This window comes from Ictidomys tridecemlineatus, chromosome 14 (assembly GCF_052094955.1).
Source record: "Ictidomys tridecemlineatus isolate mIctTri1 chromosome 14, mIctTri1.hap1, whole genome shotgun sequence".
Lineage (NCBI taxonomy): Eukaryota > Metazoa > Chordata > Mammalia > Rodentia > Sciuridae > Ictidomys > Ictidomys tridecemlineatus.
Genome location: NC_135490.1, coordinates 47415058 through 47440302, shown reverse-complemented (window position 1 = coordinate 47440302; position 25245 = coordinate 47415058). Strand labels below are relative to the sequence as shown.

At 39.0% G+C, this 25245-nt stretch overlaps 1 pseudogene; it reads left to right on the top strand.

Annotated features, from left to right (window-relative positions):
• The window catches only part of LOC101968314 (hexokinase-2-like), a 100947-nt pseudogene that overhangs the window by 40426 nt on the left and 35276 nt on the right, over positions 1-25245 (top strand).

Below are 25245 nucleotides of genomic sequence, written 5' to 3'. Positions count from 1 at the left end.
GAAAGAATAGAATGATCAAGAGCAATTCAGACAATCATGGAGAAAGGGACTGTTGTAATTGGAGTCCAAGAACAAGAACAACAAAAAAATGTGACGATGGAAGTGAACTATAATTTAAATTGATGATCTAAGAAAATATCCGAGAAATAAAAGAAGTCATGATTATACACACTGATAAATGTCTTCCATACACTGAAATATTTGTTTTTGAAATGTATTCTAGTAAAATTAGTGTACCATGAGGATTAATTTTTTTCTTCAGGTTTTTCAGACTTAAAAGTCCACTTAAAAAGAAAGAAGTACCAGCTCACCTCTGGAATTCTTGATAGCAATATATAAATCAAGACAATTGAAGAAATGAATAAATGTTTTCAAGAAACGCTAGGGTAGAATGACTAAGATTTCATATCTAGTCAAATTTTCTTCAAAAAGTTATGCTTAGGGAGCGATATTGGCCAAATTAAATTGTTATATTGTTTGCACATATTAATGCATAACAACAAATTTCCATCATTATTCACAACTATAATGCACCAATAAAAACTCTGGAAATAGAACATAAGTTATGCTTAAGAACTGGATATGGAGATTACTGAAACACAGTAGGAATCCCAAGGACTTTCGAAAGCTAAGGAAGAAGGATCATAAGTTAGAGGGAAGCCTTAGCATCTTAGTGAGATCTTAAGCAATTTAGCAAAACCTGATCCCAAAATGAAAAATAAAAAGGCACTGGAGATATAGCTCAGTGTTAACGTGTCCTGAGTTTAATCTCCAGGAATATACTACACACACACACACACACACACACACACACACACACACACACATATATATATATATAATATATATTATATAAATATATATATATATACATATATAATATACATATATATTATGTTAAAAAACTGTTTAAACTTGTAAGAGTTTGTTGTAGTTTGGTATCCCTCAAACCCCTCTGAACCCTCTCATATTGTGTGAGACAATATAAGAGTGTTCAGAGGGGAAAGGATTAAGTTGTGAGAGCCTTAAACCAATCAGTGAATTAATATCCTGATGGGATTAATTGGGTGGTAACCAAAGACAGGTGGGGTATGGTTGGAGGAGGTGGGGCATTGGGGGGGCATGGTTTGGGGTGTATATATTTGTTTCTGACAAGTGGAGAGCTATCTCTTTGTTCTCTGGTCATAATGTGAGCCACTTCCCTCTGCCACACTCTTCTGTCATGGTGTTCTGCCTCACCTCAAGCCTGAAGGAATGGAGCCTTTTGTCTATGGATTGAGACCTCTGAAGCTGTGAGCCAACAAATAAACTTTTTCTTCTCTACAATTGCTCTGGTTGGGTCCTTTAGTCACAACAGTGAAAAAGTTGACTAAAACAGAGCTCAAATATATATATATATATATATATATATATATATATATATATATATATATATATAAAATATCACAATATATTCCTGAAGAAGAATCTACTTTGAAGCTATCTACTCATATTGCTAAAGGAATTTGTGACATATACAATGGATAGTGAAAGTTAAAAATGTTCAGATGGATTAAAGTATGGAAGAAAAGCATGTACTTTGGAACAGTACTTGACAAAGAAATAGTAGAACTAAAAAGGAAATGAGAGGAGATGGGAGAAACTGTTAGTAGTAAAAGCTCATGAAATAGTATGTCATTAGCATTTTGGAATAAAAAATCACTAAATTACTATTTCAAGCTGAGAAAACAAATAGGAGAAGCTTAAGAAAAAAAAGAATAAGGACAACATAAGTAAATATTATCCCAAAAGTAATCACTAGGAAAAATAAAAACCTTTATATCAAAGAAATAAAAAAAAGACTCCTGACTTCCATGAAGTGAGAACAGGGATCCTATGGGTTAAATGAGTTGTTCCAAGCACTGCAGTAGCTATCACAGAGGTGGTTGGAGTTTTTCATGACTCCAGGACACATACTCTACCCTTCACAGTCAATAGGCCTCTAATGTGAGAAGCAGGGCAGTATTAAGTGCAGACCCATTTTATCTATCCTGGTTCTTAGGAATGGTGTCCAGGCCACCATGACATTAGGCAAATGAGGTTCATGGGAGCATACTTTGGACACCATCTTGGACTGTTCCCTGTATGAGAAACTCCAGCCAGAAGCTTAGGATGAATGTCTATATGGAAAAATATGAAGGCCTTGTGGGAGTGTTTTTGTTAGAATTGTGGTCATTTGTGTGGTGGTTGGAAAAGATGACTGGGTCAACCTCAGCTTGAACTCTGTTGTGATTCCCATTTGAGACTGAGTTCTGGAACTGACCTCAGAGAAGTATTTCCATGAATAGTGTTGGGATTTGAGGAGGCCAAGCATGAGAGGTGCCCTTGGAAACTGAGATCTAGGCCCAGGGTGGCTTTCTCCACTACACTGGGAATCTCAGCCATGATGTCACATGATTTTCTTTGAAAGTCTTGTCAGCCATAGTTGAGAGCTAAAACACACATGGACCTCACATTTTGCACCCCAATGGGCCTGGCTTCCTGTGACCTTTTGGCCACTCTTTCAAAAGACTTCCCTGTGTGAGTTGTCCAGAGCTTTCTTTGAAAGGATATTCCTCACCTCTTAATGGTTGCTGAAAAAATCAAAACCCACAGTGCCACCTACTTCATTCTTGAGTGATTGATAGACCAATAGCGTGAAATATTTGAAATTCCTATGACCAGAAAGCACTGGAGAACCTTTGAATCTCTTGTTGCTCATCATGACTGAACCAGATAGTGCCTTTATTGACTAGAATTCATGAAAAAGGCTTAGAACAGAGATTCCATTGAGTTGGATTCTGCTGGGAACTGGGTCTGGAGCAGTGTACTGCAGGTATGTGATAAAACATCTGTGGTGGGGCCATGTGGATCTGCCATTGGCTTCCAAATGACATGTGACTGACATGGGGCAGCCATCAGACCCTTATATGTAAAGGCATCTTGTTGTGGGGAGAGGTTTTGGGGTAATGCTCAGAATCAGGTTGCTGTGCTCAAGTGGGCAAGATGTATGGGATAGCAGCCCAGTTGGTGTTTTCTCTTGCAGACCCTGACTCACCACACGTGACAGAACCCCTTCCAGCAATGTGTCCCAGTTTGTTGTAGGGACAAACAAGGCATGGCACTGAACATAGCAGGAAACAGTTTTATTTGACTGCAGCCAGGTTCAGAGGGCACAACGTTTGTTTGTAATCAATCAATTTCCTGAACCCTGGGTCTAGGGAGTTTCAGATATTTATACCCAGCATGTAAGGGGAGAGGCTTAGAAGTTTACATTCTGCAGAAGTTCACATAAAAGCAGATTTTTGTTTCACTGTTCTGGGCAAGTTAACCCTTCAAGGACAACACCTGAGAATAGGAGAGCTTCTTCTCACCTTGCTTTTCTCTTCCTACCAGCTGTTACCCTGGAGCCCATTGTAACTTATCTCAAAAATGTAGACATCTCTGTGAAGCCCAGCTCAAGGCCAGAGGCCTTGTTTGCACATTTCTTCAAAGTACTATAATGGATACCTTTGTGAAAAAGTAGTAAGGGGGTGTCCAGCACCACCTCGAGTGCTTGTATCTTCCCAGCCAGTGTCCAAGTAAACATGGCAAGATGAAAATGGGAAGTTTATCTACATTGATCTCTTTTGCAGAGACCCTTTGGCTGAGGGTCCCCAAATCAGCCATAGAGAAGAGTGAATCTGTGGAGAAAGGGGGTGCCACTCCATTGGTCCCCTTTTTTCTCCAGGGAGATGTCTTTTCTGCTGTCCTTTAATAAAGCTTTAACTTTCCACTCTAAACTTGCCTTGGCGTACTTCTCTGGTGTTATACTTCAGCATTGGGGAAGCAAGGACTCATTACCAGTGAACAGCGGTAACAATAACAGTCAAAGTACAGATATAATGCCCAAAATAAATAAGAATTGAAGATAAAAATAATCTTTAGTGATAAGAATTTCTTAATTTGATACTTAAAAATAATAACAACTCTCTCCAGGGGGCAAATTTGTGACATATGCAGTCAAGGGGAGAAATAAAGAATGTAAACATGCTTCTGCCCCTTTCAATTATTTATTCACTCAAATTAATACAATTTTACTCTATAGGTTCTTAATGAAGAAAACAACAATCCTTAATGATAGGCACTGCAATGGAGATAATCAATTAATAGCAAGCAATTTTAGATTAATTCACAAAAAAATTTTAGATTAATTCTGAGCATTGCAAAACACATTTAATCATGACAGGCTAGTGATAGACATGTCCTCTGAATGCTAAGTTCAAAAGTCTCAAGCCTTAGGCTTTATGTCCTGCAGATGCACACTCACTCAGACAGCAGCTATCAGGTCCCAAACCAAAACAGGCTTTTTCTGGTGTCTACTGGAAGACCAGTTGAGGAGAGGGTCATAGGGAGAAGTTGCAGCCCTCACAAAGGTCCAGACAAGGCAGTGGAGTTTGAGAGCAGTGAGGATCACACAGAGAATCAGGAGAATGATGGCAAGTGCTGGGATGTCAGTGCAAGTCCTCATCAGGCTCTGCAGCTCGAATGCATCCTTGTTTAGGCTGGATGAATCCCTGTTGATTAGCTCTGTTTTTATACTAAATTTGGGTTTTTTTTGACCACCCCTTGTAATTCTTACTAGGTGCCACTAGATTTCTCCATGACATCATTTACCATGGGGTCAGAAACATCTGGTCTGTTGGTCTCCATCCTGATATTCTCACCTTTCACTCTTATCAGGAGAGGAAAGCCTGCCAGAGGATTCACTCAGTTTATCAGGTTGAAGAGAAGTAATTTGTCTGAGGCCATATTAGAGGCTCTGTGTGTGTGCCTGGTGATAAATAACCTCTAATAATGATCTCAGGTTTCAAAATGGAGCTTTTTAAATGGAGTGAGAAACTGATGTGACTCCATTTTTGAGAAACCAGCCTCTACCTCAAAGCAAAGCTGGTCCAAAGTGGGGAGTTACCCTTTCCTTGGTATGTGCTCCTAGGCACATACCCACTCTGCTGAGTTGTTTATCTGTAAATAACTGGAGAGATCTTCCATGCCAGATGACCCCGACTCAGTTGCACTAGGTTAGGACCCATAGCAACCCCTTAGCAACCACAATCAGCGTGAGACAGGGAAAATACCTGAAATGCCAGGTGACCTTCCCAGTAGTTTTGGTGATTGGTAACATAATTAGACAACCCTGAAAGTTTATCATGTGCACTCTTACAACCTGTTATGGCCTAAACCAATCAGTTCAAATGTATCCACCACTTGAACTAACCAATCACACTTACCCAACTTGTTCCTGCCAATGAATATGCTAATCAATGTTAAGAGTTGTTGTTTGACTTTCCTGTGATGTAGAATGATTGGCTTTGTGATGTTGTGATGCATACTGTATCCCCAAAAATCTTATTAATCCTCACTGAACTAAGGGTCGGGAATTACTCTTGGGACCGCTGCATCTGAAATGGTTGTGAGTCCAGGCTCGAGCTTACAATAAACACTCTTGTGTGATTGCATTAGATTTGGCTCCTGGAAATCTATTGGGGTTCCATGAATCTGGCAATACAGGAGTTGCTTAGGATCAGGCCTAAGGCCATTCTCACACAACCCCTTTCACCTTGACAACATAACTCCTCTCTTTATGAACTTGATTTCTTGAGTCCAGTGTTATTTCAAGTTCTGGGTCTAAAAAGACATATTTATTTTCCCTGACGTTTTCAATAAAGTACAAGGAAGTCTTAGAAATAGCTTGCAAGAGGGCAAGGGATGTGGCTCAAGTGGTAGTGTACTTGCCTGGCATGCATGGGGTGCTGGGTTTGATCCTCAGCACCACATAAAAATAAAATAAAGATGTTGTGTCCACTGAAAACTAAAAAAAAAAAATAAATATTAAAAAATTATCTTTCTCTTTAATAAAAAAGAAATAGCTTGTAAGTATAACAATGTTATACCAGAAAACTTCATGAGCTTTCATATTGCTTGTTGTGTGTGACTGACCAGTATGCGAAAAACCTTGGGGATATGTGAAAAATATATTATGAATATAATGGGGAAAACACTTGAGGTTTTTTTGTTTGTTTGTTTTTGTTTTTGTTTTTTTTCCTTATTGTACACACATTCTGAGGCCAAATGAGGATCTTTATTAGAGGTCATTTCTTAAAGAAGAGATAATGATCATGAGGAAATAAATTAACCTAGATATTATGAAATAAATATAATATATGATTAATTAAAATTGAGGACATATATGGGCATGCCAAATCATTTGCTGAATCATTTCATTTACAGTTATTTAGTTATTTTTTTACTTAAAACATTTTTTAATATTTTGTTTACTATCTGCATTAGAGGCATCATTGACCTGCAATTCAGGAAAAGTGTTAATTCTACCATTGAATTTATCAGGTTTTGTCACTTTGATATATTACTTATTGCCATAGGATCTCTTGTTCTTCGATGTATATATTTATAAATTTACACATTCTAGAAGGTTTCAGGAAGATAAAAGAAAATATGTATTAAAAGAGTAGGTAAAAAAGCTCTTTAAAATTAATGTACCATTGCTATGGTTATTACATAGCATTTTCTTTTTAAGAATGTATTAACCAGTAATATGTATATAATAATAACATAATATTCAAATATGGTATAAACAAATAAACATAAATTAATAAATTTTATATGATTTATTTTATAATAATATTGGTAAAATATAATCGAAGGTGAAAATAAACATTTAAATAATGACACATGCACATGTCCATTTTTATTAAAGTATAGTGAAATATATCTATTTTTGTAATATACTTTTGTTCACAAAAGCATCATAAATATTATTGTAGCTGCACAAAATTAAAAATCCAGATTGTACATACCTCAGTAAATAAATGGCTTTTAGTGACTGAAATTTCTGAGTCTGTTTTGTGAAACACAAATACTCAGTAAAATATGCTCTGAAGAAAACCTCAATTTGAATATGTAAAAACATAAAAAGGAGTATTTAGAGTTGTTTTACCATGAGTTTAAATTAAAATAGTTTTGATACCCGAACAAATACTCTGAAGTTTTTATCCTTAAGAAATACATTTGAAAGAGTACATCAATTCTGTCTTGAGTAATGCAAGCATAAGAGAAATATGATAAGAATATTAAGTAAGCCTCAAAAATCTGAGGATCATGAAATAAATAAATTCTTGGCAAGAAAATATCTAGAATCAATTTTGATATAAAGTCAAAACCAATCAGCATTCTAATTTACCAAATCTTAATGATTTAATGTATTAGAGAAAACAAATCAGAATTCCAAGCAAAGACTTGAGAAATGGGTGTGCATAGAAAGATTTAACCTCAGAAAATTTTATACATCCCCTGTGTCTGTCCATGTGTCTCTCTCACGTCTTTCCACTGTGACACCAAAAACAAAAACAATGAAGAACACGTTTTTGAGTAATTATATTTAGGTCTTAAAACAGTTATCTATTTTTAGTAGTAATTTGCCTTAGTATCTCCTCAATAATTAATGATCACCCTGTGCTTGTTGCTCATAATATAGAATGTGTAGAACCACCGAGAACGAGGCTCTGAAGACTACTATTTGAATAATGTCAGAACAAAAAGCGCCACAGAACAGTAAGAACTGAAAAAACAAGGCCAAAACCAGTGCAGGACCACACAGCATGTAGGGCTATATCAAGGAGGAGTGGAGGTGGTCTATGAGGTCTGACCTTCCTTAGGCAATGCAAAGGACAGACTAGTATACACTGTCTTAGAAAATATTTTTCTTCAAATCTTATATTTTAATGGATACATGGTAAGAATCCAGAAGTAAAATGTAAAATAGCACATTTACATTCATTTCTGGGATACTTTTACTTCTAGTTCACTAGATTAGCTAATTTTAATGCCTTTCACTATGTCCTAATTGATATTTTAGCTATAGTAGATAACTTTTTCTTTTTCAATATTTATCAGGTAATTTACAAAAAAATTCCATTACAGAATACAGTCATTTAAAAAAATTAATGATGAAATTGTTCAAAACACATACACAGTAATATCACAGGGTGTGAAGTCTGTGTAGACATCATAGTCTTTATGTTTAGTTCCTAGTTTAAAGAATGATTGACTGGCTTGGAAGTTTAGCTTGAAATCTTATCTCAAAAAACTTGAAAGGACTTCTCCTGTGTCTTTAGACAGGGAGACTGGCAGTAACTCAGGGACAACTGTGGGTTTGGCACCTTTATTCATGATCACTTTTTCATTTGTGGAATACTGTAAACTCTTGTGATACTAACAAATTGTAGAGGGAAAATGACTCAAAAACCCATGAAATGCAAGAACCCCAGAGTTCTGAGAACTATCTTAGATGTAAGCCACCCAGGAGACCTGCCTGACCATTGGATCTTTTCACTTTAGACCTTTTAGAGTGGGAAATAAACATTGATTAAATAAATCACTGAGATGTGGGGTTCTAAACCACATTTATTTTCTCAACTATGCAGTCTAAAACATTACTCCTAATGTATTGAAGCACAAGTCTCTGGGACACATTTTTCAAGGCTTTTTAATTTTATTAAAATATACACTTCATGTGCCACATTCTTTTCCAAATTTCTTAAGAAACAATGTCAAAGATTTGACATTATGCTTGACCATACTTAGGGAGTCACTTCAAGAAGTGTAGAGTTATTCCACTCATGCCAAAATGATATCATATTCACATAAAGAGTGAGTTTTTAAGTTATCTGTGGAATAAGGTACAGATTCTATTCAAAAAATTAGCAAAAGAGATGAAGTCCTGATATATAAAAATAAAATCAGTTTAAAAAATATTCCAAGCTGTATATGGTGGCGAACACCTGTAATCTTGGTTGGCTATAGGGGCTAAGGTATGAGAATTGCAAGCTCAAAGACAGTCTCAGAAATTCTGTAAGATTCAGTCTCAAAAAAAATTCCTGAGATTTGGCTCAGCAGTTAAGCACCTGTGGATTCAATTCCTGATTTAAATAGTAATACTAATAATAATTCTAAGTGACATCATGAGAAACACAATAAAAATTTGTAACTGAACATCTTTTTTTCCAGTGGTATTGGGGATTTAACCTAGGACTTTATGCATGTGAGGCAAGCACTCTACCAACTGAGCTATATATCCAGTCCTATGACTGGACATCTTACTAGACTCTAGCTTCCTTCTGTGGCTTTTGTACTTTTACTATTCCTTCTCTTATTCTATACTTTCTGCCCAAATTTTCTCCAGAAACAACAACAACAACAACAACAAAACTCACTCCTTCCACAAATTATCTTCATAAAGGACAATTTCTGGAACATCTTGACCCCTTTGGTAAGGATTGTCAAGCCTTCTATTATGAGTTTAAAACTCTATCCTTTTTTTTAAATTCTGTTCTTCTGCCTGTTTTTCTGTCCTTCTGTTCAAAATTGTGATTTATAAGTACATAGTTACAATTATGGTCTACATTGCTTCCTTGACTTAGAACAGTTAAGTCTTTTACACACTTATGTCTAAACTGCAATACTCGTGCTTTGATTTTTCTTTGGGTTCAGCTACATCACCAGGATGGTTACAGTTCTTAATGCAAGCAGTTTCTGTTTGATCTGGTCCTGTATGGTGTTCAAAAATTTTTGTGCTTAGTGAGACTCTTAGTGAGGTTATATCTTATATACCAGTTTTGATGTAATTGCAAATGTAGTGGATATGATAAGTAGATGTGACATTGAGACTCATGGAGATAAGTGACTGCAGGGTCTACCTGTCTTGCTATGAGATCTTCTTCATGGTATAAAAACATTCTCTTATTTCCTGTATATAAAACTTAAATTGATGGAGTATACAAACCATGCTTCATTTAGTTCCGATCTCAAAAGTTATGACCACTACATATTTATATTGTAGACAGCACTTGGTGTTTTTAAGGGCTAATTTACTTTAGGGAACTCTGAAAAATTTTTTAGAACTTATAAGTAAACAATATTGGTCATGTTCAAATTTTCCAATAAAATCTGAGAGCAATTACTAATGATTGGCAGATAATCAACCTGAGATTCCTAGGGTTTAAGTGAAGTGATATATCATAGTTTATAAAGTTATTAAGTGAGAAAAATTTAAGATTAAAATGAAATATAGCTAAGGTTTTACACCTAAAAAATACTACAATATTCACAAAGTCTTACACCTAATAAATTATGAGGCAAGACTATGACTTTACTGGCTTCTCCATTTAATATTTTCAATTGAGCAACATTTTATTAGAAGAAATAATAGTACTTCTGATGACAAATATATAAGAAAATATTCAACACCTTCAACATCCACAATGTTCAATAGAAACCATGTAAAGTAGAATTTTTATATCTTTTTTATCAGATTTTTAGGAAAAAAGCATTTATAATCTGATAGTTAAAAGCATTTTTTGAATTGTGCTACTGTAAACATTTTTGTAGCTACATTCTTTTAGAATTCTGTGATTCCATTCAGTATATGAATTGATAAAGCAAATGTTATTTTTATACAAAATAGGATATTGCTCATCATTAAAGACAATGAAATCATGGCATATGCAGGTAAATAGATAGAATTGAAGAATACTATGCTAAGTGAAGTAAGCCAATCCCCCAAAACCAAATGCTAAATGTTTTCTCTGACATAAAATTGCTTATATGTAATGGAAAGGAGGGAGAAGCATGGGAGGAATAGACAAACTATAGATAAGACAGTGGGGAGGAAGGGGAAGAAAGGGAGCATGGGAATAGGAAAGTGTTGAAATTAGATGGATGTCATTATTCTAAGTACATGTATGAAGACATGAATGGTGTGACTCTATGTTGTGTATAAGAGATATGAAAAAATGTACTCTATATGTGTAATATGAATTACAATGCATTCTACTGTCATATATAACAAATTAGAATAAAATTTAAAAATTACTTTATTAAAGACTGAGCAAATTCAGAGGAAATAAAATATTTAAAAACAAAAACAAAAATTAAAAAGCATGTTTATATATGTTGAAAATGTTTTATATATTCCATTGTGGAGTTTGTTATACCCCAAAATAACTCTAATATATTATGAAAAAAAGCAAATGTGTTTGAAGCAACTAAAATATATTCATTTGTTAAAAAAGTAATATATTCTCTCATTTAAATCTATTCTTTGAGTGAGAGAGAGAAAAACAAAATACAAAGCATTATTAAGAAAGTAAATCAAAATAGGTAGAAGTGGAAAACTAAATGCACAAATGAAGAAAGTAGTCTTAAGTACTAGAGGGAGAATCCATGCTAGAAATAAGAAAAGTAGTGAATGTATGATAAGACTTTGAGTAATGACAGGTTATTTATCCTCTGATAAATCTCTGAAAACTTATTTTCTTGGGAGAAAGATAACATATAAAACTATTTCTCGTAAGTTTAGATATGATTTTGTAATTACTTTTCCATGAAAGTTCATTAAATAATATCAATACCAGATACTTTCTGGAATTTTTCTCCAAGTCAATCAAATATTTTATATATTTTAGAATGTGTGTGTGCATGTGCACTCTAGAACATTATGTATAAATGTATATATGTATCTAAGTTTTATCTAAGGTTAACATTTATATGTATGTAAAATAACTTGATTCTTTTGTATTTTTCTAAATATAATGGTACATAAAATATTTTTGTAGGAAATATAACGTGAGTGATCTGTTTACTTTTATTTTAAAGTGTCTGACTTTTTTTTACATGACTGGCTTTACAAAGCCAGTCATTTCTATATTTTAAATAAAAGATGTGTTTGAATAAAAGCATTTTTAAAAAGCCTCCACTCAATGATGTATAAAACTCCCTATTAAAGACTATTGGCCATTTTTAAATTTTTTTGGTAGAAAATGTTTCCCATAAGAAGAAGCAATGTGGGCTGGGGATGTGGCTCAAGCGGTAGCGCGCTCGCCTGGCATGCGTGCGGCCCGGGTTCGATCCTCAGCACCACATACCAACAAAGATGTTGTGTCCGGCGAGAACTAAAAAATAAATATTAAAAATTCTCTCTCTCTCTCTCTCTCTCTCTCTCTCTCTCTCTCTCTCTCTCTCTTCCTCCTCTCTCACTCTCTCTTTAAAAAAAAATAGAAGAAGCAATGTATGTAAGCCCACCACAGTACTTAAATCGCCTTTAATATAAACCTATGGCAGGGATGCTAAAAATATTATATTTCAAAGCACAATGGATCTCAAACATCAAATAAAACTCTAGCCTTAATGAAACCAAAACAAAAGATTTGACAAGCATTTTCTGTTTACCACAGAGCCTGCTCTCAAAGAAGTAGGAAATCCTATGCTAAATATTTCATAGCATACTCTTGGTGTCAACATTTCCTATCCTTCTATAACAATCACTGGAGTTCCAGATTTCCCCTCACAGTCAGAATTCTATTTTCTTTTATAGACTATGCTCACAAAGCAAAACAAAGAGGAGTTCATGGAAAAGGACTTTTCACTCATATTTTCCTTACTGTCTTTTTTTCTGGAAACAAATAGAATGCAATTTTCTTCAAAATTGCTTTCAAACCATAGTTTACTACACTTTTCTAATCCCGATATTGGACTGCAGCAATCTCTTCTGTGGGAGCCAGTGTTGAGGGTCTTCTGCTGCCAAACAGAGGCCTCACAAGCCATGTGGAATGTGAATAAGCCATGTCATGTCTTGTGAGCTGCATGGCTTACACATTTGCTTTCTAAAGGAGTCAACCTGATGTGGTCTAAAAGGTCCTGTATTATATAAATTCTGATTTTCTTAGAAACTGGTCATCTTTATTCAGCTCAACTAGTGTGCTGATCCTAATGGTCTCTGCATTAATATTAGTGCAACACAAAAGAGAATTGGGCCTCAACCATTATTTTCCACGTGTTTCAATCCAAATATTCATCAGGACTACTTCAGCACTTTTTTGTATAAAAAGCCCCCCCTTCTAATATAGGTTAATATGGTTAGGCATTGGGTGAAGAGGAAGAGCTGGAAGACTATGGTTGGATCTGGTGCAGTGCAACCATTCTGATGTGCTTGGGACTCCCCCAGTTTTACCACTTAGTTCATGTCATAGGAAATCCTTCCATCCTGGCAAATGGGATAGCCAACCATCTGCATGGCCTGGGACCCAGGCCTTTGTTGCTACTTAGCTGGACTTTCATGGCAGCTTTCTAGCCAGCCTCCCTTACCTTACCTCCCCCCACCCCCAACTACAGTGAAAATGCAAATCTGACCTGGTGAAGAACCAAGTTATTGGCAATGGCATTTGCTACATGCTTGCAGCCATGTTATATAAGCCTTTTGTCATAAGGACACACTTCGGAAATATCATTTTCTGGAAGCCACAAATCAGAGCCATCTTGTATAGTTAACCCAATCTGCTGTCCTGCCTTCTGGATATGTGGACATGCCATGGACTCCCACACATGGCCACTGCATCTACATGTCCCCTTTTCTCTGTCTAGCAACTTCATATTCACTAAATCCTGGCTGTCTTTTGTTGCCTCCCAAGAAACCTTCCTTGTCATAGCAGCAATAATCCTTCCTTCGATACTTGTTTCCTCTCTCCCTGTTGGCTCTGGTACTGGGGTTCATGTAGCACCAGACAGCTAAGAAGATAATTTCTCCCATGATCATTGGCAAAACAACTAATGGCAGAATGGAAAGTACTTTGTGAGATGATTCAATCACAAATTCACTTTTTGTTTATTAAGATAGTGATTTTTCAAACATTTCTTTAAATGAATTTTTTTTTCCAATTTTTCAGTTGTGGACCCCAGTCTCAAATTTAATCAATTGAAATCTTATGGAATAGAGCCCTATGTAAAAGACAGAAGCACTGAGAAGAAATAGAAATTGGAAGTGAGGGTATAGGACATTAGCTATATCTTTTTTATGTTTAACTTAGAGACAATTTACCACTGAGCCATATCCCTAGCCCTTTTTTATTTTTTTATTTTTGTTTTGAGGTAGGGTCTCACTTGGTTGCTTAGGGCCTCAAACTTGGGATCCTCCTATTTAGCCTCTCCAGTCATTGGAATTATATGCGTGTGCCACTGTACCTGGCTGTGAACCGTATCTTAATTAACCTCCCTTAACCTTCATTAAGGTCAGATCTTGCCATCTTCATGGATGCCTAGCACTCTGGGAACACTAGGTGAAAAGGGAGTCCTGGGAATCAAATCATGGTATTTGCAGGTAAATGATGGAGTTGGAGAATATCATGCTAAGTAAAGTAAGCCAATCCACCAAAAACAAAAGCCAAATGTTTTCTTTTGATAATGTTTTTTCTTGATGCTGATCCATAATAGGCATAGGGGGAGCATGGGAGAAATGGAGGAACTTTGGATAGGGCTAAGGGGAGGGAGGGGAAGGGAGGGAGGCCTAGGGGTAGGAAAGATGATGGAATGAGTTGATTATCATTACCCTAGGTACATGTATGAAGACACAAATGGTGTGACTCTACTTTGTGTAAAACCAGAGAAATGAAAAATTGTGCTCCATATGTTTACTATGAATTGGAATGTATTCTGCTGTCACGTATAATAAATTTGAATAAATAAATAAATAAATGGAACTAGGAAAAAGAATAAAAGGAAGGAAAGGGACTCCTGCAGTCTGAAGTATCTTTAATTACCTGAGGCCGGGGAGTGAGGGGCTGGACTCTGCTCCAGCCTCAACCAGGGCACTACCATTTGTTAACACAGTTGCCTCAGATGAAGGGCACTGCTGCTTAAAAATATAAAACAAAACCAAAACTGTTTGCAAGAGCTTAGAGCACTGACTGGCACTCTGCTCTGAGTGCCTGAAAGGAACAGGTGGTGATCTATTTTAATGAGTGACAAGTACCTAAAGATTAAAAATAGACCCTGTTGGAAAAAATATAACTCAGACATTGCCAGGACTAGATACCTGTTAGTACACAATATTAACAATGCTGGAGTGGTGGCACCAAATAAATTAGTTATGTCACATCAACTAAGGTGACATTAACCATCATGGTCAGGTGGTTAATCAAATGTCAATTCAGTCCTCGAGGTTTCCCTGTGACAGGTGAGTTCCCAGGAGAAATTAAAACCTCTTTATCTTGCTGACCTTATGTATCTGATAAGAGGGGAACTGAAAGTGGGCTGCCCATAGTCCAGGATGAGAAATGAGTCAGCAAACAAACCCTGCCAGAAGGCACCTCTTCAACTTTCACCTTTGGGCAATTTGATGGAGGGTGGCACCATCCAACACTCCTATCTCCAGTTCCTCTTAGCTAGAAACTAGTGTCATTTCTTTGGGTGTCTTCCTTCCCACTCCTCTTTTGGTGCCCCTTCTCTTGCCAGAGTGGGGAGTCCTTCAGCAGAGAGGACTTGTAAAGTGTCCTACAAGGTGGAAACAATGGTTTGATATAATTGTATAGAAGAGAGCATCAATTTGTGGCTACCAAAAAGAAAAAAAAGCCTGCATCAGTAGGTTCTGAGTCCCACTGTAGAGAAGGGTGTGTCACCCATTGCTAATGGCTATGTACCTGCCACCTCACTTGTCCCATCCTCCACTCAATATGGAAGGTCCAGTCTGAGAGGATATAGCCGTCTAATAAACCCAGGGATATGGGCTGTGATTACTGATAAAAGCTTAATGTGTCTGCTTTCTTCCTTGCTACTTTATGGATTCCAGAAACCATGAAAGATGAGGGTGTAGTAGCAAGGGAAAAGCACATACTTTAGAGACAGATGGACTTGGTTTCCATTCCTAGCTCTCATTTACCTCCCAAATAACCTTAACCAACTGATTCAGCTTCTGAGACACAGCATCATTTCCTTTGTCACCCAGGCCAGCTTGGGGCCTGCTGTCACCTCAAGGTCTTAAAAATTGCTGTAGTTAGTGAAGAATTCCCTATTTGAAGATTTACAGCTTTCCTATGAGCAGCCTCCTTGCTCATTGCAGCAGAAACCTTTGCTAGTCCTGGATTTGAATCTTGGTTGGAATGACTGGACCTGAGCCTGGTTTTTTCCTTTGCAACTTGGGATTAGGGTGCCTAAATGAGTTGTTGAAGATCAGTGACATGTTTATAAAGAAAGAGCACATTGCTTACTTCAGTGTCTCTCCTGTTAAAGATATCTACCATTGAACCATCAGTCTACTAAATCTCCCTATCACCTGCCTCTGTCTTTTTTTTCTTTTTAGCATAACCATCCAAATGGTAATAAGTCTGAACTCTGTGCTAGGGGTAAGAGAAATGAAGATAAGGTCCTGGATTTTATTTTTCAAAAAGATCATAATAGAAGAATTTTAGCTGGGCACTGTGGCACATGTCCATAATCTCAGTCTCTTGGGAAGCTAATGCAGGAGGATTGCAAGTTCATGGTCAGTTTCAGTTACTTAGCAAGGTCCTAAGCAACTTAGAGAGACCTTGTTAAAAAAAACTGGCAATTGTGGGGCTCAGTGATTAAAGAAACCTTTGATGATCCCTTGCCTCCTTACATCAGAATAGTTGTGACCATGTTTAGCAGGAATTGGAGAGATCTAGAAAGGGAGGTAACTGAATACAATCTTTTTTTTTAAAGAGAGAGTGAGAGAGGAGAGAGAGAGAGAGACAATTTTTAATATTTATTTTTTAGTTCTCGGCAGACACAACATCTTTGTTGGTATGTGGTGCTGAGGATCGAACTCGGGCTGCACGCATGCCAGAGGAGCGCGCTGCCGCTTGAGCCACATCCCCAGCCCCTGAATACAATCTTTATTCTTCAGAATTTTTAGATATAGGACACTAAAAATCTTCAAAGTATGAATATTTTGACAATATAAAAAATAAAATCTTTCTTCATGGGTGAAAATAGCATGCATCAAATTAAAAGATAAACATCCAACTAGGGAAAAATAAGTGCAAATATGTAATCATCAAAGCTGTTTTCTTTACTATACAAAGAGTTTCTTTAGCATCTGAAGATACTTATGACTATCTTAAAAAAAAAAGTCATGAACAGATAATTCACAGAAAAAGAAAGTCCATTCGACCCCTTTGATATAAGGGGAGTAAACAAGGACAGGGTAAGGACGAAGAGCTTGAGAAGAAGATTTACATTAAACAGGGATGAGAAAAGGGGAGGGGAGGGGAGGGGAGGGGAGGGGGGATAGTAGAGAATAGGACAGACAGCAGAATATATCAGACACTAGAAAGGCAATATGTCAATCAATGGAAGTGTAACTGATGTGAAACAGCAATCTGTATACGGGGTAAAGTTGGGAGTTCATAACCCACTTGAATCAAACTGTGAAAGATGATGTATTAAGAACTGTGTAATGTTTTGAACGACCAACAATAATAAAAAAAAAAGTTAACTTTATACCAATGAAAGAAACCAAGTTTTAAAAAATCAGATATCACTTTGACTTAGCAGATTGGCAAAGATTGATTGCTACATAACATGGGACACTGTGTGCTCATGCCACGACGGCAATACGCTCGCTGAGCTAGAATTCACAAGGTCTGTCTGCTGTCTGTATGGTCCAGCACTGAACCATGGGGGACTGTCATGCATGGTGTGGATATGGGCACTAGAAGAAGGGTCTGTCTACTGTCATGAAGAGAACACCTTAGAATTTATGGAGTCATTGTGCTGGCTCAGATTCCGGACTCAGAAGTAGTCCTTGGCTGTGATAGTTGGGATCATGCTGTTTGTGGAGGGGTCACAGGGAGTAGAAATGTGGAAGGATGAAGAGAGATGTCTGCTCCAGATGAGCCTGTTGTGAGGAAAGCAAGGGATGACATTTCCTTCTTAGAACAGAATTTTTGACAGTACTTTATATTTGTGGTTTCCTTTAGCCCAACAGAAAATAAGGCAAAACCACATTCCTGATGGAGCTGTGCCCCTCCAGTGAATCCAGCTGGGCTGGCCTTGGAACCAGGGCCAGCCCTGGCTGCTTCGTCCCCGTGGTCACTGATTCAGCGGATCATGTGTGCCCTGGGCCTCAGAGTGCTGATGAGGCAGTTCATCTTTGATTTTCCTTTTCATCCCTCATGACAACTACCACATAGTGTTTCCTAGAATCTGGCTGAGGTCCCACTACCAGGGGAGGCTCAGAACAAGAGTGTCTGGAAAAGTCACCCATGGCCATGAAGGGGGCAAAACCGCCCCAGACGGGTGGTTGCTTTAGTGAGTTGGCAGCTGAAGTGTGTGATGAGGCTGCCTCCAGATGCCAGCAGGGAATGGAAAATTAGTCCTCAGGAGGAATGCTGAAGTCACTGGAGCTGCTTCCAGTGACTTGGACAGATGTCTATAGTCTTCTCTGCCATCATGGGCCGGGGAGACTCTTCAGCATATGTGTGGGGCAGTGTTTTCTGAGAGCCTGGATAGGACATATCTGGGACCTAGTGAGCATTCCTTAAGTTCTTGGCACAGTGCTGGGGGCATAACATCTATTTTTTCCCTTCACAATCCCATGAAGTATGCTATTCCCATTTTAGAGATGAGGCAGCTGAGGCTCAGAGGCTCAGAAACCAGTCTTTGATGAAAAGTGTTTGCGCCAGGATTCTCCATGTAGGTAACATGGGCAGAAGAGCCTGTCTACCAGTGTCATACCTCCTGACAGCAGGTTGTGTACAGGTGAATCCTGAGAAATCTCCAGTACATTTTGTCTGCTCCCAGTTTCCCTTTTGCACTCAGGCTCTGTGGTAGTGTTGTCAGGGAGTTGGCAAGATTTAGCTTTTCTCAGGGCCATAGAGCTGAAGGTGTTGAGAGGACCTGGGCACAGAATGAGCCCTTCATTTCATCTAGCAAGCACATCATTGCACCTTATTTCAGCGGCTGGCTTCCACTGAGAAAGAGGCTAAGTGTTGACAAACATGTCAATTAGTGTTTCCCAGGAAATTACCCTGTATCCTTCCAGAAACAATGCTGTGTGGTAGGGCAGCAGAAGACTCAAGGAGCCATTATGGGTTGAGGAGGCCACTTGCGCGTGAGCCCTCCTTCTTTCCCAGCCCTGGATCTGGGCTCCTCGCCTCTTCAGCATTTTCATTCTGTGCCATACAATGGTCCACTTCCCCGTGGCCGGCTGTATTATTATCCAGAATCTGAATGTTTCCTGTCTGCACTGCTTGTTTCCTGTCGGGAAGGAACTCTGCCTTTCTGGTGCACGTGAAGATTTGACCCATTTGTGTCTGTGGGAAGTTTTAGAGACCTACTGTCCCCTTTCTGACTCCTTCACAGCTCTGGGGGTTGAGTGGAGCAGCTGGGTGGCCTAACTCATGTCTTTCACATTCTGGGGTCAGCATCCTCCCACACTCTAATAAGCCTGAGATCCTCTAGGGGCACCTGGTTGGCTTATTTGTTAGGCCACTGAGTTCATAGACAGTTGTTCCATTCTCCTCCATCATGTGACTCTGATTCTGTAGTAAGAGATCGCCATCGTAGCATGCAAACATTTTTAGGCAGTTTTGTATGGTGGTCACAATTTGGCACAGGTCCAGGGCTCAGACCTTCTGGATAGTCTGAGGATTTAAAAACAAAATTGAGGCCTGGATGCCTGGCACAGGATTTGCTGGGGTCCATATGCTCCATTAGGACTTGCAAAAATCCCTTAGGAAAGTCAGTCTTGAGGGGTTGAGCACCCTATTGTTGGATGTGAAAATGCCTCATTGTTGATGTAAATTGTAAAAGGAAATTATAAAAGTACTTAAGATTAAGAAGATCAAATCTAACTGTGTGTAGAAAAGAAGTAAAATCCCTTGGCCATGCAGTCACCTATAGATGGCCAGTGTCCATGAAGGGACTTGGGGTTTGAAGTCTTGATTGGTCTCTGTGAGGCAGTTTCACTTTGTCTTCCCCAAACTGACAGTGTCCCCTTCTTTGTGTTTAGAACACGGAGAGTTCCTGGCTCTGGATCTTGGAGGGACCAACTTCTGTGTGCTCCGTGTGAGAGTAACGGACAATGAGCTCCAGAATGTTGAGATGGAGAACCAGATCTACGCCATCCCTGAGGACATCATGTGAGGCTGTGGCACTCAAATATGGCCTCTCTCTCAGGGTCTACGAATGCCTTCCTTGAGATGTCCTTTCTGCACCTTCTCCCACTGCTCTCAGATTGGAGACACTATCATGAAAACACTCCTGGACACTAGCACAGCTGTAGGGATCCCTGTCGGCCAGAGCCTGGCTCTTCCTGCCACATTTTATATGCAGCAGGTGCTCAATAATAAAAGGAATGCATGGAGGAGAAATAGAGTAGAATGCTCTTTAGTATTATCACGTCTTTGGCCTAAGGCTTGGGAGAGGTGACAGCCCTCAGAATTCTGTTCCCTGTTCCTTCTACCAAACCAGGCCACTCCTGGGAAAGGAATTCCTGATTATGAGCAGAGCAAGTGAGGAAGGTATTTTTTAGATCCTTTATTTGACTTTGGGAGTGGCCTTGAGGGTAAACCTATTTTCCTTGCTTGAATGCTGGTGTTTGAGAAGGAGCCTGGGTCACTGGGATTGTGGGCATTTTATCTCTGTGGAGGGTGTCACATGACTCCAGCATAAAGTCAGGGAGACACAGAGGGGTGAGTCTCTTCCACTGGCTCCCCATTTACCTGTGCCATGCTGTTGTGTTGAGGAGGTTGGGCCCCTGTGTTCAGGCAATCTGGCTGAGGGATTTGGGGCAAGTGATGATGGCACCTGGCAGAGCATCAGTGTATTCATCTGAAGAGAGGGATGAGAGTATGGAAACTGTGGTGAGGATTAGAGGAGAGGAGGATGCATATTAAGTATTTCACACAACCTGGCCCATAAACTGGCACTCTTAACTATTTTTCTATACTTCTTTGTACTCTGCTCCAGGATGCTGTGGCCATCATGGGGGATGTAGTCATCTTTTCTTCCCATTGCCTCCCTCACCCACTCTGAGCCTTATCCCTCAGATTATAAATACTTGAGAATCAAGTAAATAAGACAAAACCAAAAATCACACCTGAAGTTTGGCTGTGCTTGCAGTTCGCTGAAGATGTGTTGGGTGGATTTTTATGTCATCTGACACATCACATCTTTGTAGCCTATTGCTAACCCTTCACCATGAGGGGCATAAAGACCTCACAGTCCTTATAGAGTCCTCCTCAAGGCCTGGCAAGGGTGTGGGACTCCAGCAGACAAAGTGGAGTATCTCTGCCAATCCAGAAAGAGAATTCATTTCAAACATTTATGATCTGAGTGAAATTTTCCTTGACAAGCTTACCTGGAAATCTCTTAAACCATCTAGTTTCTGTTCTTCATGTATATACATAGGCAAAATGTTTTATCCCAGATTAATAAACAAAAACCAAAGAGTATGAGACCTACATGGAAATGAAAAACTTTTGGGTTGTTAGAAAGGTTTGGAATCAATGAAAATAAAACTATATAAAAATGGAACAGAAATAAAACTAGGAGAAATTATGGGTGTTGATTTTGCCCTAAGCAAGAGAAATAATATTATATATCTAAAATGACAGAAAGTATTTGGAAAAAATACTGAAAGGAAATCTAAGGGGTTATTTTATTGTTATAAATTAATGGTGCTGTTTTTTTCCTACACCCTTTTTGGGGTATTATGTATGAGTATTTTAAGTAAAGGAAAATAAATGGATTTTTAAAATGCAAATTTAGTTAAAACCAAGACCAATTTACCAAACTCCAAACTTGCAGAGGTTTCTTGAGGAACTCTCAACCTGGGCAGAGTGGGTCCCTGTGTAAGATTCTAGAGGCAATTCTGCTCTTCTATTGGGGAAGTTGATAAGAGAGAAAATATGGGATGTATTAAATAAATTCCCAGTACCTTCTTACTGATACACTAGTCAAAATGATTTTTAGTGCAAAGAGTTTTATCCCCCCAAAAAGGAAGTTGTGTTCTGCCACGTCACTTCCATTTCAAAGCAGTAGGTCATAAACCTGAATAGTAGCCACTTACAATCACTTAAGGTGTATCTTGTGGGAAGGTGAGTGAGTGGATCCTTAGACCAAAAAAGAAAAGAAAAACTTTCAAACTCCTCACAGTGATGCCCTTTGAGCTTTTTTATAGCAGGAAGATGTTAGCTCTTTCTCTCAGCATCTTATCTGTAGGTCCTCTGCTAACAGAAAAGGGGTTAGGCTTCCAGTTCAAGGAAGCAGATGGTCTCCTCTTCTCCACTTTAAAAAAAGGTAGGAGGCTGAGACATGAGGATTGTGAGCTCAAAGTCAGCCTCAGCAAGGTGAGGTGCTTAGTAACTCAGTGGGACCTTGTCTCTAAATAAAATACAAAATAGAGACCAGCATTGGCCAAGGGAACTTTTTGCAGAGGTAGAACTGCTCTCTATCTGGCCTGCATGATTCTGTAGCTGTCAGCCTCTTGAGGCATTAATCACTTGGGAAGTGGGGCTACTGTGATTGGAGAGCTGAATTTTTATTTTTTTATTTTTATTATTTTCTAATGAATTGAAATAGCCCCAGATGGCCAGTGATTACTTTCTGGGCAGGGCATTAGTTAAAGCATCTTCACTGCCTTTCTTCTCTGCCTTCCCATCTAGAGAGGGAGCTGGTGAGGGGAAGGTGACTTTCTACTTCTCCTATTAAAGGAAAAGATAGTTGTTCTTTTTCACTTCCCCCCTCCCCCACTTAGCTTTTCATTTTTGCCACCTGGTTAACCTTGCACTTGGAATGTCTTCAGCCTCTTCCTTATATTTTGTTCCCCAAACCTCTGGCCTCATCCTTTCAGCATCTGGAGGTCACCAACTTCTCTTCGAGGGTGCTGAATGGCCAAGAAGGAAGTCAGGGGGCTTTTTGGGGGGCTGATTGAAAACCTGGCTCATTGTGAATGCACCTTTCTCCAGGGCTGAGGAGCTGTGGGTCCTGCTCAGTGTGATCACAGTTGTGAGAGTGCCCACCAACAAAACCCTATTCTTTTTTGCTCTTCAGAGAGAACTGAGTATTCCGTTTTTGAAAGTAGAAAACAAAGATAACTTCTTTGGATTGCCCCTAGGTGATTAGTTTTCTAGAAAAGAGGAAAAAATAGAAAAAAGTTACTCATTTTTGCTAAGTTGGTTCATAGAATGCCAACACAGAATGTTCCACCACTCCCTCAGTCACAAGAAACAGGGATGCTGAAGTACTACTTGATGGTGAAGTGAACTTTCCTTTCCGGTAAGATAATTGGCTAGGCATTTGTGTCCGGGGGGTCTGCCAGGGCCACCAAAGGATGTCCTATTTGTAGGGCGTGCGAGGACATTCTGATAACTTTGGCCACAATTTACCCCTTCCTCTCAGGGTTATTTTGACAGATGTTTAGATAAATGGTCTAAATGGAGGACAGCTTTTAATGAGTACTAACTAGTATTAAGCCCTTATATGAATTGACTCTTTTAATCATTTGGGGAACTGTTTATGGGCAGTCTAGTTACCATTCCCATTTCTTCGATGAAAAGCAAATGAAGACTCAGAGAGTAAGAGGATCTGGTACAAATTCAACTAATTCCTTTGTGAGCCCAAGGTCTTAATTTCTTTGCCATTCTGCCTGCTCATCTTCCTGTATCATGTGTCCTTAGCTATTTGACCACAGTGCTGAATGCCTGGCCAACTTCATGGATAAGCCCCAAATTAAAGACAAGAAGCTCCCATTGGGCTTTACCTTCTCATTCACCTGCCACCAGAGTAAACTAGATGAAGTAAGATGGGTTCTTCAGAAGACTTGCTGCATTGCTTCACTTCTGGGGCTGGGAGGACTGGGAAGAACACCGTGGTGGCCATCTGTTACTGTGGTATCGGCAGTAACACTGAGGGATTTTATAGCTAAGGATTCAGTATTTAGAGTTCTGGGCTCCAGGTGACTGTGCATGTGTGGAGGTGTTGAGGGGTGAAAAAGTATCAGGGAGGTGGGTGCTCTTTGTTACTCTGCATTTCACACCTATTGCACAGTGACCCAATCCCACCCAGGGCGACAGGAATGAAAAGCTAGGAACTCTTTTGATTCTGAGTGTTTTGATGAAAGGTCTTGGAAGAAGGTTGCTTCATGAATTAATGATTCAAGGATATACATATCTTATTTTGGCAAGTCTAAAGTTTGCTCCTTCTATTTCTTAGAGGTAGTAAATCCTGAAGGAATCACTCATTTGATCTCCTTTCCTGAACCTGGGAGGATCCTGAGTTTCTTTTTCCTCCGCTAGTCAGGAGACAGTCTACAAATTCAATCATGACTTTAGCTGGGCATCAGAGAGCTCTACTAATGATGCCTGGCAAAATGTGGCCTGTGTTTAAATTGTAGAAAATCAATATTCATTCCTTAGTTGTTTTGTAGTAGAGTGTCCTGGTCTCATGGACCAAGGGCTTCAAGTCCAGTGGTGTGAAAGGCAAAACGTGGTGGCTCTGATCTGGAAGGCCATCCAGCAGAGAGGGGTGAGTGTGGATTGGTGGGACCTCGGGTGTGCAGGCCCTTTGGGATTCACTCTGAAGTCTGTGCTCAAACTCAGCCTGAGAAGCTTTTGTAGAGCTTAAGGGGAGGTATTCTTCTTCTCTGCTATTACCCAGTAATTTTATATATGATCAGATGCCTTTGGGGTTTTGAGATTAACATGGTGGAAAGTAATCTTAGTCTTGGTGCAAGAAAAAAACCTTCAGTCCTGAAGAAGACTTCATATCATTTCAAGTAAGGAAGTTGGCATAATGGTGACATGACAGTACAATGGGGCCGAGAGTGGACAAGATAAAGTTCTGTCATAGGAGTGGGAGGGAGAGAGAGAAAAAGAAAAAGGGAGAGAGAAGGAAGAAGAGGGGAGGTTAGAGGGAGAAGAAAGAGAAGTAGAAGAAGCCAACAAGATTGACTTTTCTTAGTGCAGTAATGGCTACAAACTAGACCACAGGGCTGGTGTCAGGAAAATGGTTCTCCACAATGAGAACAAGCAGGGTGGGAGTGAGTTGCCCGACGTTCACCTGGGTGTGGATCTAGCTTTCCAGCTCGAACCTTCCTTGGCTCTGAGTTGGGTTAGTAAGCCTGTTGCACTTGAGCTGGGTGTCTTGCTGCTCTTTTTCCATCTTCACATCCTGTATCCATCCCTTATGTGATGGTGAAGGTCATAACCCTCCATTTCATTCCTACAGGACTTTGATATTGACATTGTGGCTGTGGTGAATGACATGATTGGGATCATGATGACTTGTGGTTATGATGACCAGATGTGAGATTGGTCTCATTGTGGGTGAGTGAGCTCTGGGTATGAGAGCTGGATGTGCAGTTGGGGGAGTGGGCTG